Source organism: Nerophis ophidion, linkage group LG17 (genome assembly GCF_033978795.1).
Source record: "Nerophis ophidion isolate RoL-2023_Sa linkage group LG17, RoL_Noph_v1.0, whole genome shotgun sequence".
Taxonomy (NCBI): domain Eukaryota; kingdom Metazoa; phylum Chordata; class Actinopteri; order Syngnathiformes; family Syngnathidae; genus Nerophis; species Nerophis ophidion.
In genome coordinates, this window is record NC_084627.1 from 19,646,657 (window position 1) to 19,660,490 (window position 13,834).

General features: G+C 41.8%; 1 protein-coding gene across 1 annotated transcript in view; it reads left to right on the forward strand.

Moving 5' to 3' along the window:
- The first annotated feature begins 6,528 nt into the window (after positions 1–6,528).
- The window catches only part of shc3 (SHC (Src homology 2 domain containing) transforming protein 3), a 53,825-nt gene continuing 46,519 nt past the window's right edge, over positions 6,529–13,834 (forward strand). The window contains exon 1 of the mRNA XM_061876479.1: positions 6,529–6,619. The gene's annotated coding sequence lies outside the window, so the exon portion shown is untranslated. The remainder of the gene's footprint in view (positions 6,620–13,834) is intronic.

Here is a 13,834-nt window from a genome sequence, read left to right on the forward strand (position 1 = left end):
ACGACAAAAGTGCCGGGAAATTTTGAATGAAGCAGAAAAAGCTCTTTGAACACTTTGAAGAACACACATTTGCTCTAATCAGACAGTAAATCATGTATGCAAGTTTTCTTCTTTGCACTTAAGGTTTCTTTTCCAGTTTAGGTGAATTTATTCAAATGCAGTAACGACTCTGGTGGTCATTAGAATGGTTTTCAGCAAATTGCATTAAATATTTATTCAAACCAATGTTGTATATTACCATTTATTTCCCATTTCTGCCATAAATATTTATCTACCTTGGATCATATAATAAAGGGAAGTTTTCTCTCTGTGTATTTACCCACTATTGTTTATCACATTAAAATGGAATCCATGGCTTAATATTTTTACTTACAAACCACAAAGTCATTAAACCAGGGGTCGGCAACTCAAAACATTGAGAGAGCCACATTGGACCAAAAATACAAAAAAATTATTCGTCTGCAGCCGCAGAAAATGAAAAGCCTTATATAAGTCTTATAAGAAGGCAACACATGACGTAAGTGTCTATCAGTGACGTGCGGTCAGGGGAGGCAGGGGAGGCAGTGCCTCACCTGTGATCATGCAAAGAAATAAAATATCCATCCATCCATCCATTTTCTACCGCTTATTCCTTTTTGGGGCCGCGGGGGGCGCTGACGCCTATCTCAGCTACAGTCGGGCGGAAGGCGGGGTACACCCTGGACAAGTCGCCACCTCATCGCAGGGCCAACACAGATAGACAGACAACATTCACACTCACATTCACACACTAGGGCCAATTTTTTTAGTGTTGCCAATCAACCTATCCCCAGGTGCATGTCTTTGGAGGTGGGAGGAAGCCAGAGTACCCGGAGGGAACCCACGCATTCAGGGGGAGAACATGCAAACTCCACACAGAAAGATCCCGAGCCTGGATTTGAACCCAGGACTGCAGGACCTTCGTATTGTGAGGCAGACGCATTAACCCCTCTGCCACCGTGAAGCCCGAAATAAAATATATATCCATCCATCCATCCATTTTCTACCGCTTATTCCCTTTCGGGGTCGCGGGGGGCGCTGGCGCCTATCTCAGCTACAATCGGGCGGAAGGCAGGGTACACCCTGGACAAGTCGCCACCTCATCGCAAATATATAATGCTAAAATAATTGTAATTGTTAGTTTTTAATTTTCAATTAGCTTCACCAATTTGGATTATTATTTCTTCAAAATCGCTGAATTTTCGCAATCCCTGGTAAACTTCTCTGTCTGCCGTGCGGCCAAAGCTCGTTCTTGTCCGATGTGTTGCTGAGCGTTCAAAACAACAGAGAAAAAAGTCTGGGGTGAGGCAAACAGTTCTCGTGTCTCACGATCAGAGAAATACAGTGGCGTAAGCGAGTCAAGTGCCGCAGCGAGTAACATGTTTTGTGTGTTGGTTGAGCCATCAAAACGGCAGAGAAAAAAGTCTGAGGTGAGGCAAACAGTTCTCGTGCCTCACGATAGGGGCGGGGCGCTCATGATCCCAGACATACGGTGGCCTCAGCGGGTAAGTGCCGCAGCAACTTATTTTTTTGGTCTTGTGTACCCGACTTTCTACATGGATGACTACATTTTATTTTTATTTTTTTTTGCTTCTTGCGCTGTGGAAGGCGGCTGCATCTCCAGTAGCTCTGTAGTGGTACATCTTTTAAACCTATCTTTTATCTTATATTTTATCTTTAATTATAATTATTATTTATTATATCTTACAAACATATATTTCATCTTTTATCTTTTTTGTGTTTTCCTTGAAGACCATGAATCCCTGTATATATCCAATGGATCCTTTTGGCAGTTTTAAAAGACCAGGAAGCAGCTTTCTTTCTTATTTGAGAGAGGAGCTGCTCAGTCTGAAAACGATGGGGCGAAATGGTGTTCGAGTGCAATATGTTTTCATAACATGGTCACTACTGCCTACTTTCTCTTGTTATATTCTTATTTTACTCTTATATTTTTATTCCCATTGTTGCTTTTTATTTTTTTTATTCTTATTGTAATATTTCTCTATTTTGTTTCCATTTAAACCCCCATTATCTATTTTTTACTTTTTTTTTTAAATTGATCTCAACTCTGTACACTGCTGCTGGAATTTTAATTTTCCTGAAGGAACTCTCCTGAAGGAATCAATAAAGTACTATACATCTATCTATCTATCTATCTATCTATCTATCTATCTATCTATCTATCTATCTATCTATCTATCTATCTATCTATCTATCTATCTATCTATCTATCTATCTATCTATCTATCTATCTATCTATCTATCTATCTATCTATCTATCCATCCATCCATCCATCCATCCATCCATCCATCCATCCATCCATCCATCCAACCATCCATCCATCTATCTATCTATCTATCTATTTCCGCAGTTACACAGTTTTCTAAAGTGGACTTTCAAGCGAAGCAGGAGATAATTACTAAAGGAAGACCAAAGCCGGAGCTGAATGATTTGTTTCAATCAGCAGGACGCAAAGTTACTCGCTCTTTCCAAACGAAGTTGTATACGTGAAAAGATTGGCTTCGTGGATGTTCTGCAAGAACCCGCCTTTTCTGCTTTCCTTGCCTTATTTTTTCTACCTGTGGAACTGTGTGGACTCAAATGGGATTTTGTGACCAAAAGAATTGGCAAAGAAGCCTCACCAAACATGAGCGGTCGGCCGCTCAAATTCAAAGCTAGATTGCGCTAAAAACGTTTGGGATGACAAGGATAGACTTGGCTTTGGATGAACAACGGCGACTCGACATCAGTGTCCACAAGGCTAAGGTAAAAGAGAACCGAGAGATTTTAAAAGATGTCATCAATGCGACCTGCTTCCTCGCCAAACAGCAGCTCGCATTTTGTGGAAATGATGAGAGTAGGAGCTCTGCTAATCGCGGCAACTATGTTGAACTCTTATAAGACTGAGGGAAGTGAAGGAGGACTTTTACCAGAAAGAGACGGCTATTTTTATCCACAAGGACCGGCGCATGGACTTCATTTATAAGTAAAGGCAAGACAGCGATAACATTATTTTTATTTCGTTTTTTATGAAATGCACATTTTGTGGGCGACAGTTTAGAAATGAAACATAAAACGTAAACTGATGCCAATCAAATTGCAAATAATCTGCGCAGAGCGCTTACTGTATATTTGTAAATCTGATTCTGTTTATGTCAGTGCCTCACCAGCTATAAACCTCACCGCACTTCACTGGTGTCTATATTAGCTATAGTAGCCTACTATCAAAATGACTATGTGTCGCAGGCTGAAGCAAATCTTTGTTGACAGAAATGTTGAAATGTAATATTTATTCTCCACATTTTTACAACATTAGTAAATCAGAGGCTACATAGAAGGTGAGATAACTCCTGGAAATGACTGGCCTTTAATGGCCAAAAGTATGGATGTGTGTGTCCAAGTTGAAGAAAACGAGAGGCTGTCTTCTTTTAATAGATTCATCACAATCTTTGGACAGTTCGGTAATGTTTGCTGTGGTCTGGAACAACATGGCACACAAAACACTATCCGAAATGCAGCCAATATTACATAGATAGATAGATAGATAGATAGATGGATAGATAGATAGATAGATAGATAGGTAGATAGATAGATAGATAGATAGATAGATAGATAGATAGATAGATAGATGGATAGATAGATAGATGGATAGATAGATAGATAGATAGATAGATAGATAGATAGATAGATAGATTTATAGATGGATGGATAGATAGATAGATAGATAGATAGATAGATAGATAGATAGATAGATGGATAGATAGATAGATAGATACATAGATAGATAGATAGATAGATAGATAGATAGATAGATAGATAGATAGATAGATAGATAGATAGATAGATGGATAGATGTATACTACTTTATTGATTCCTTCAAGAGAGTTCCTTCAGGAAAATTAAAATTCCAGCAGCAGTGTACAGAGTTGAGATCAATTTAAAAAAGGTAAATAATGGGGGTTTAATTGGAAACAAAATAGACAAATATTACAATAAGAATAAAAAATAAAAAGCAACAATGGGAATCAAAATATAACAGTAAAATAAGAATATAACAAGAGAAAGTAGGCAGTAGTTACCATGTTATGAAAACGTATTGCACTGTACAGATACAGATAATGTGTCATGAGACATGTAAAACTAAATTATATACAAAGAGGGTAAAATTAAATGACCTGAAATATAGCCACAAATGAGGCATAATGATGCAATATGTACATACAGTTAGTCTAAATAGCATGTTGGCACTCCAACAAGTCAATGTTGATTGATTGATTGAGACATCCATCCATCCATCTATCCATTTTCTACCTCTTATTCCCTTTGGGGTCACGGGGGGGCGCTGGTGCCTATCTCAGCTACAATTGGGTGGCAGGCAGGGTACACTCTGGACAAGTCGCCACCTCATCGCGGGGCCAAATTGAGAATTGTATTAGTAGATTGCACACTACAGTACATATTCCGCACAATTGACCCCTAAATGGTAACACCCGAATAAGTTTTTCAACTTGTTTAAGTCGGGGTCCACATTAATCAATTCATGGTACAAATATTATATACTATCAGCATAATACAGTCATCAACAAAGAGCACTTTTGTGCGTTCACGCACAGCATAAAACGTTTGGTGGACAAAATGAGATAAAGGAGTGGAAAATGTTACATGTAAACAACCTGTTGCGTCACAGTCAAACTATGGTCAGTTCAAGAACCGGCGAATTAGCAGGACAAAACGACGTTCACCAAATACTCATATTATTATATTAAACAGTGGGCTTTCAAACAATTAGGAAGGTTTGTGTCATGTTTGTCTTCAAATAAAAACCACACTTAAAGGCCTACTGAAATGACATTTTATTATTTAAACAGGGATAGCAGGTCCATTCTATGTGTCATACTTGATCATTTCACGATATTGCCATATTTTTGCTGAAAGGATTTAGTAGAGAACATCCACGATAAAGTTTGCAACTTTCACTGCTAAGAGAAATGCCCTGCCTCTACCGGAAGTAGCAGACGATGTGCGCGTGACGTCACTGGTTGTAGGCCTCCTCACATCCTCACATCCTCACATTGTTTATAATCAAAGCCTCCAGCAGCAAGAGCTATTCAGACCGAGAAAACTACGATTTCCCCCCCAAAAAAAAGAAAAGAATAAGCGACGGCTCCAGGCGGCGGCAGTGTGAGCGTTTCAGATGTAATTAGACACATTTACTAGAATAATTCTGGAAGATCCCCTTATCTGCTTATTGTTTTAATAGGGTTTTAGTGAGATTGTAAAGTCATACCTAAAAGTCGAATGGCTGCGGTGAACGCCAGTGTCTCTCAGAGAAGCCAATGGAGGAGCCAAGATCACAACTGCCTTTTTGAGCTGCAGGAGGAGGTCGCATAATCCACTGAAGTCTCCGGTAAGAGCCGACTTCATATCACAATTTTCCTATCCAAAAACTTGCTGGTTGACGTAGAGAAACATCTTCGCTTGACCGCTCTGTGTTAAAGCTTCACAACACACAAACACCGGCTGTGTCTCGGTGCTAAAGGCAGCTGCAATCCACCGCTTTCCACCAACAGCATTCTTCTTTATAGTCTCCATTATTAAATGAACAAATTGCAAAAGATTCAGCAACACAGATGTCCAAAATACCGTGTAATTATGCGATTAAAAGAGACAACTTTTAAGCCCTAAGTGGTGCTGGGCTAATATATCCGCTACAACCCGAGACGTCACAAACACGCGTCATGATACGCGTCATCATACCGACGTTTTCAACAAGAAACTCCGCGGGAAATTTAAAACTGTAATTTAGTAAACTAAACCGGCCGTATTGGCATGTGTTGCAATGTTAATATTTCATCATTGATATATAAACTATCAGACTGCGTGGTTGGTAGTAGTGGGTTTCACTAGGCCTTTAAACAAAAAAATTGCCCCCCCATTTTTTTCAATTTTTAGTCCTTTTTTAAAAATGTCCCAGGGAGCCACTAGGGCGGCGCTAAAGAGCCACATGACCCCACGCATTAAACTAAATCCAAAACTTTTCTTTCCGACTTTTAAGCAGTCAAGTGTCATAATAGTCACGAATAATCATAAACTCTATTGTTCTGTACTTTTTTCATTTTCATTCATTGTTTTGTTTCCATTAGATTTGTACTTTTTTTTCAATTCATTATTTATTTGTGTATGTTTTTTTTAATTGTATTTAATTGTATGAAAGGACAAGCGGCAGAAAATTGGATGGATGGATGTTCATTAAAGAAAAATAAGCGGGTCAACCTGATCGCTTCATATAACGCTACATTAGCACCCCCGTGTGTCCAAATAAAGAATACCATTGAAGAAAATTTCAATATTATTTAGTATAACATTTAAAACCCATGCTAAATAAAATTTGTAAAGAAAATATACGACTAAATTGCAGATTCCTATGTAAAAACAAATTTAAAGTGTAGATAATATGGTTCATTATAAGAGCGTTTAACCCATTTAAACAATGATTGGTGCTACAATGCATATATCTCTCGAGCTCTGATTGGATAATTGAGGTCACTTGACCGGAAAAGGAAACTGCCCGCCTTCCTCTTTCCTTGATTGTGACAGGAGGTGAGTTTGGCTAATATTTTGTGCATCGTCTTCTAATATATTCTTACGCTTTATGTCCTTTAAAGATGGATAGAAATAATGTTCATATTTGTCACATTGTACAATAAGAAATATTATCATTGACACCATGTTTGTGAACGATAGTAGGTTTAAGTTAGAATATATCCTTCAATTTATTTCAAATAAGTTGTGACATCCTAAAAAGAGAACACAAAAAAGCGCCATTGCTGGGACTTGGTGATGTTTTGCCAATAATATTTGAATTTGCTTTATAAATAATATATTTATTTAAATATTGTTTTTCCTCCTCTGTTGACAGCAGTTTTGGCGCTAGGAATTTTCAAAATGGGGTCCCATGGACCCCATCAAGTCATAAATCTGGGGTCCCACAGTAAATTTTTGGGGTCCCACTTTTTTGTAAATGTTTTGAAAACAAATGATAAACGTATGCATTATCCTCATTGTCGTATTTTGGAAAAAGGTTGTCAGAATTGTTACTTAATTCATTAAAAAGAATAATAAAAACAAAAAACAAATGTGTACACATATGTAAATGTATTCAGTTATAAACATTTATTCACTTTCTTCTTTCCTTCATGGATCTAAACTTTACCGCTGCTGTTAGTTTTTTTTTCTATGTTTTTATTTAATAAGTTGTAGGTGTATTTATTTCAGTTTAAAAGTGTAAAAAGTATTTTGCTTTGGGCATGAAATGATGATAATGGTGTGCCAAGGCCTACAATCATTTTATATTCAACGCTTAAATCTCTGGAGTCTGGAGTTGAGGTACAGACCGTGGACTCATTCAAGTACCTCTGGGTTTGGGTGGACAATAAGCTGGACTGGACTGTTAACACGGACCACCAGTACAAGAAAGGACAGAGCTGGCTGTACTTCCTCAGGAGACTGCACTCCTTCAACATTTGTAGAAAACTCCTGTGGATGTACTACCAGTCTGTGGTTGCCAGTGTTCTGTTCTACATGGTAGTGTGCTGGGGGGGCAGTACATCTAAGAAGGACAGCTCCAGACTTGAGAAACTGATCAGGGGGGCCGGTTCTACAATCGGAATTAAACTGGACTCACTGGTGACGGTGGCAGAGAAGAGGACTGTGGACAAACTAGTGAGCATCCTGGATGATGTCAGTCACCCTCTGCATAGTGTTATCAGTAGCCAGAGGAGCCTGTTCAGTGCTAGACTGCTTCATCCCAAGTGCAGGACAAATAGACTCAAGAACTCCTTTGTCCCACACGCCATTAGACTGTACAACTCCTCTCTGGGACGGGGGACAGGGGGTATTAGGATGATAGGGGATGAAAAACATTAACAGTGCAATACGTTTTCATAACATGGTCACTACTGCCTACTTTGTCTTGTTATATTCTTATTTTACTGTTATATTGTTATTCCCATTGTTTTTATTCTTTTTGTAATATTTCTCTATTTTGTTTCCTTTTAAACCCCCATTATTTACTTTTTACTTTTTTCTTTAAATTGATCTCAACTCTGTACACTGCTGCTGGAATTTTAATTTTCCTGAAGGAACTCTCCTGAAGGAATCAATAAAGTACTACTATCTATCTATCTATCTATCTATCTATCTATCTATCTATCTATCTATCTATCTATCTATCTATCTATCTATCTATCTATCTATCTATCTATCTATCAACCTCAGATCTATTCCCCATTTCAAAATGTTTTAGTTTATCTTAGGCTGTTTTTTTGCTTGTTTGTTTTCCGTCCTCTTTTGTCAAACAAAACTGTTTTTTTATGGCATACACACAAAATGTGCAAAATCTTCCACCAAAAATATTTTTCAAAGTGAAATATTTGATGTGAAGTAATCGGGGTTGAGGTGGGGGGGTAAGGAGTCACGGGGGTGTATATTGTAGCATCCCGGAAGAGTTAGTGTTGCAAGGGGTTCTGGGTATTTTTTCTGTTGTGTTTGTGTTGTGTTATGGTGCGGATGTTCTCACGAAATGTTTGTCATTTCTGTTTGGTGTGGTTTCACATTGTGGCGCATATTTGTAACAGTGTTAAAGTTGTTTATACCGCCACCCTCAGTGTGACCTGTATGGCTGTTATCAAGTATGCCTTGATTGACAATCCATTCACTGCCTTGCTCTCTCTGTCTCTGCCCCTCCCTCACGAATGTTGTTGCGTGCGCACACCTTCACAATTTTTGTTATAACCCCTCTTAACCCTGTACATACATTGAAAATACACGCAACCTTGACACAAAACGCCGGACATTTGAGGCATTTAACTCCGCTCGGGAAAAGAGGACGTATGGTCAGTCTAGTTCAATTAGACACCATTAAATGTGAACATTGGTGTCTTTGTAAAGGAAGAATTATCTTGTTAATAATATAGCTGGTGTGTTTGGTCCTAATTATTATTGGTGTTGCATAGGGCTGGGCGATATGGCCTTTTATTAATATATTGGGGCCATATCGCGATAAAAAATATATATCTCGATATTTTGCCTTAGCCTTGAATAAACACTTGATGCATATAATCACAGTGTATGAGGATTCTATGTGTTTACATTAAAACGTTTGTGTTCATACTACATTAATATATGCTCATTTTAAACCTTCATGCAGAGAGGGAAATCACAACTAAGTCAATTGACCAAAACTGTATTTACTAAACAGTTATTAAGCAGTGGCACAAACATTCATGTCATTTCCAAAAAAGAAAGTTCAAGATTTTCAGAGACATTTTAAAACAAGCTATGAGTGCACTTTTGTGCACGATGTCACTAAGATGAAATATCAAAACAACACTAAATTAAAGTGTACTGTTTGTACAGAACGCTACGACAATAGTTTAAAACAAATAAAGTGCACTTTTGTGAATGATGTCACACAAGATATTTCAATAAGTGTCAAATAAAAATGAGCTGCATAATAGGAAATCAAATAGTGTGTGTCCTACGGTGTTGATGTGGAAATTGTTGCTTCGGCATTTTGTGGGTGGGGCTCTGAATGGAGCTGTTGACATGCGGAGTAAGCACTCTTAATTCTCTCGCGGGTGACTTTTCAAATGATGCTACAAATTAGCAGTAGTGCTACTTTTTGTAGAAACACTTCTGCCGCATAAATGTTGAACATATTCCTGCTTGAAGCCAAACCACCGCCCCTGTTGTTTTTCTTGGGAAGTAATCCCTCCTTCATTTGTTACCAGATGTGCACCTCTCTCTTTCGTATTACCACTCGCAACACTTCGCTAGCATTACCGCTAAAGTTACCATGTCGCTACCTGTCTGCTCCACATGAGCGTTTGACGTTGCTCACCTGACAGTATGTGACGTGTGTAAGAAGGTGAGTGTTGCGATCTGTGACTCAGATCTTCACATGTTTATTTTTCCATCTTTGTTTCATTCTCTTCTGACCCACTTACTTCCTGTTTAGTCCGTTACCATGGTTACACATTGATTTCACCTGCTCCTCGTTTTCTACACACCTGGTTCTCCTTGATTTCTCCCTATATAAGCTTTCCTCTTTTCTTTGTTCAGTCTCGGATCCTAATTTGCCCACGCGCAACAGTGACGACTCTCGACCTTCATCTTTGTATGTATATTCTCGCTAGCTTTTACGCTAAGCCATTTGTTTATTCCAGCTCACATGCTGTGGAATTGTTTTTCTGTTTTTGGTTTGCCTTCTCTTTACAGCAGTGTTTTTGTTTCTAGCCTTTTATTATTTAATAAATCCATTTATAACTTACCTTGTTGTGTTCATCGCTTCGACGCATCCCCGGAAGAACCAATCCGGCATTACAATGCCACACAAGCGTCACAGTAGGATCCGAGCATCAAAATGTTTTTCCGCGTCGAAACCACGGGAGGAACCCTTCGACTTGGGTTTGTGGTTGGAGCTCGTGGCTTGGGAGCAGGAAAGACTTGACTGTGGGCCTGAAGTCCCCTCCGAAGCCGTTCGCGCTGCCCCGAAGAGGCGGGGGGTCCAGTGGAGAGGCCCCCCGCACGGCAGTAATGTTCCAGCACCACTTATTCCTCCCCATGGACACAGCAAGTTTCACCCCGTCCAGGATTCACCCGTCATTACCGGTAATCCTGCTTGTTTTTTTTCAAATCATTCCTTAAGCTGCCATGACACTTTTTCTGACACAAGCGATGACGTCAATTGGGGAACGCCCACCGGTGACGCAACACCGGCCTCTGTTGATGACATTTTTTCAGAAGATTTTTATATTGTGGACAGTAATTCTCATTCCCAACCTTTTTCGAATATCAATAACATTTATGATAAAATACGTAATTATCAGGATATTTTTTCTCATTATTCTAGTCAACCTCAGTCACCTAGTTTTTCTTCAACTCCACCTGTAAAACCTCATTCCCAGCCCAAGTCCAAGGTTTTTTCTCCCTTTTCAAAGGGACACTCTGGACAATATAGAGGGGAGGAGTCTGCCCGCCTCCAAACCTCCCACCACCCTCCCTTATGGTCAGTCCCTGACCACAGGGAACGGGTCTGGGATTCCCGTCTGGAGGGGGGGGCTATGGCCTATAGCTGTGTTGCGGAGGTAGCGCAGACGCTACCATTTCTTAAAACTGTCAAACCGCAACCTCCTATGAGGCCACCCTTACCTGTTTTTCGGCCCGTTAAACCGCTAGCTCCTCCTAGACCTCCTCCACCTGTGTTTCCCCCGGCCAAGTCTCAACGGCCTTGTAGACCTCCTCCACCTGTTTTTCCCCTGGCCAAGTCTCAACGGCCTTGTAGACCTCCTCCACCTGTTTTTCCCCCGGCCAAGTCTCAACGGCCTTGTAGACCTCCTCCACCGGTGTTCGGACTCGCGAGGTCATTACCTCCAGCACATCCTCCACCACCGGTGTTCTGCACTGCTCCCAGTCTGGTTCTCACACCAGCACATGACTCTCGCCTGGTTTTCAAGCCAGAATTAGACTCCCACCTGGTTCTCACACCAGCCTCCGACCCAGAACTGGTTCTCATACCAGTTACAGACTTTAGCCTGGAGCCCACTCCAGTACCAGCTCCAGAGCTGGAGCCTACTCCAGTACCAGCTCCACGCCGCCAAGCGCCGGTACCAGCTCCACGCCGCCAAGCGCCGGTACCAGCTCCGCGCCGCCAAGCACCGCCGACGACGGGGCTGGAGCCCACACCAGCGTCGACGACGGGGCTGGAGCCCACACCAGCGTCGACGACGGGGCTGGAACCTTCACCTATGTCGACAGGGCTGGAGCCCACTCCAGTGCCAGCTCCTCGACAAGCGCCGGTACCAGCTCCACGCCGCCAAGCACTGCCGACGAAGAAGCTGGAGCCCACACCGGCGCCGACGATGAGGCTGGAGCTCACACCAGTCACGACTCCTGCGGCTCCCAGGCCGCCTCCGACGACTCCTGCGGCTCCCAGGCCGCCTCCGACGACTCCTGCGGCTCCCAGGCCGCCTCCGACGACTCCTGCGGCTCCCAGGCCGCCTCCGACGACTCCTGCGGCTGCAGCACCCGCATCATCCTCGCCAGCTGCAGCACCCGCATCATCCTCGCCAGCTGCACTCGGGCCTGCTTTGGCTGCAGTCCCCGCACCCTCGTCTGCTGCTTCCAAGCCTGCTGGGATTTCGGTGCTGAGGCGTCGTCCACCACGTCGATCACGGGCGTGGCCTCTGCGAGGTCATCCTCCTCGCCAGACACTCCCTCCTCCATGTCGGCCACGGATGTGGCCGTGCCCGGGTCGTCCGCCTCGCCGGGCACCTCATCCTGCGATGCGGCCACTAATGTGGCCTTTTCGAGGTCGCCCGCCAAAACTTTTTCGGCAGCGGCGTTCCATCCGCCGCCGCCACTTGACTTGTCCTCGGTGGATTCGGGGACACACGACTTGGCGACCCTCCACCGTGGCCTCCCTCCGCCCTCCCTTCGTTTGTGGACTCTGTTTTTGGGGAGGGGGTTCAAGTTGTTTCTTATTTGTTTTTGTTTTCTTTGAGACATCTGGAATCTGTCTTTTTGGGGGGGGGAATACTGTTGCGATCTGTGACTCAGATCTTCACATGTTTATTTTTCCATCTTTGTTTCATTCTCTTCTGACCCACTTACTTCCTGTTTAGTCCGTTACCATGGTTACACATTGATTTCACCTGCTCCTCGTTTTCTACACACCTGGTTCTCCTTGATTTCTCCCTATATAAGCTTTCCTCTTTTCTTTGTTCAGTCTCGGATCCTAATTTGCCCACGCGCAACAGTGACGACTCTCGACCTTCATCTTTGTATGTATATTCTCGCTAGCTTTTACGCTAAGCCATTTGTTTATTCCAGCTCACATGCTGTGGAATTGTTTTTCTGTTTTTGGTTTGCCTTCTCTTTACAGCAGTGTTTTTGTTTCTAGCCTTTTATTATTTAATAAATCCATTTATAACTTACCTTGTTGTGTTCATCGCTTCGACGCATCCCCGGAAGAACCAATCCGGCATTACAATGCCACACAAGCGTCACAGTGAGCTTGTTTTAAGTCTCTGTGAGAAGGACGGACAAGAAAGAGTGAGAAACGCATGCAGTTTAATGTCTGCAGCTAAAAGCAACTGCGTGAGAACGTATACTCGAATATCATGATATAGTCATTTTCTATATCGCACAGAGACAAACCCGCGATATATTGAGTATATCGATATATCGCACAGCCCTAGGTAGGGGGCAGGGGCGGGTGTATATTGTAGCGTCCCGGAAAAGTTAGTGCTGTAAGGGCACAGTGTGGCATATATTTGTAACAGTGTTAAAGTTGTGTATACGGCCACCCTCAGTGTGACCTGTATGGTTGTTGACCAAGTATGAATGCATTCACTTGTGTGTGTGAAAAGCCGTAAATTTTATGTGACTGGGCCAGCACGCAAAGGCAGTGCCTTTAAGGTTTATTGGCGCTCTGTACTACTCCTTACTAAGTCCGTGTACACAGCAGTGTTTTAAAAAGTCATACATTTTACTTTTTGAAACGATAATTTCTGATATTACATTTTAAAGCATTTTTCGGCCGATAATATCGGACATCTCTAATTAAAACCCCATATTTTTCTTATTTTCTTGGGAAATTTTCCCTACGTGGAAATGCCAATGTTGACAGATATCCCTTCTTTTACTTAAATAAACATGAGAGGCATCAACAAACAGGCTTCAAAATGTGTTTCTATTTTCCTTAGGAAATGTCTGTTAGGATCCGCCGCTCGGAGCCTACATTATTTTGGTTGT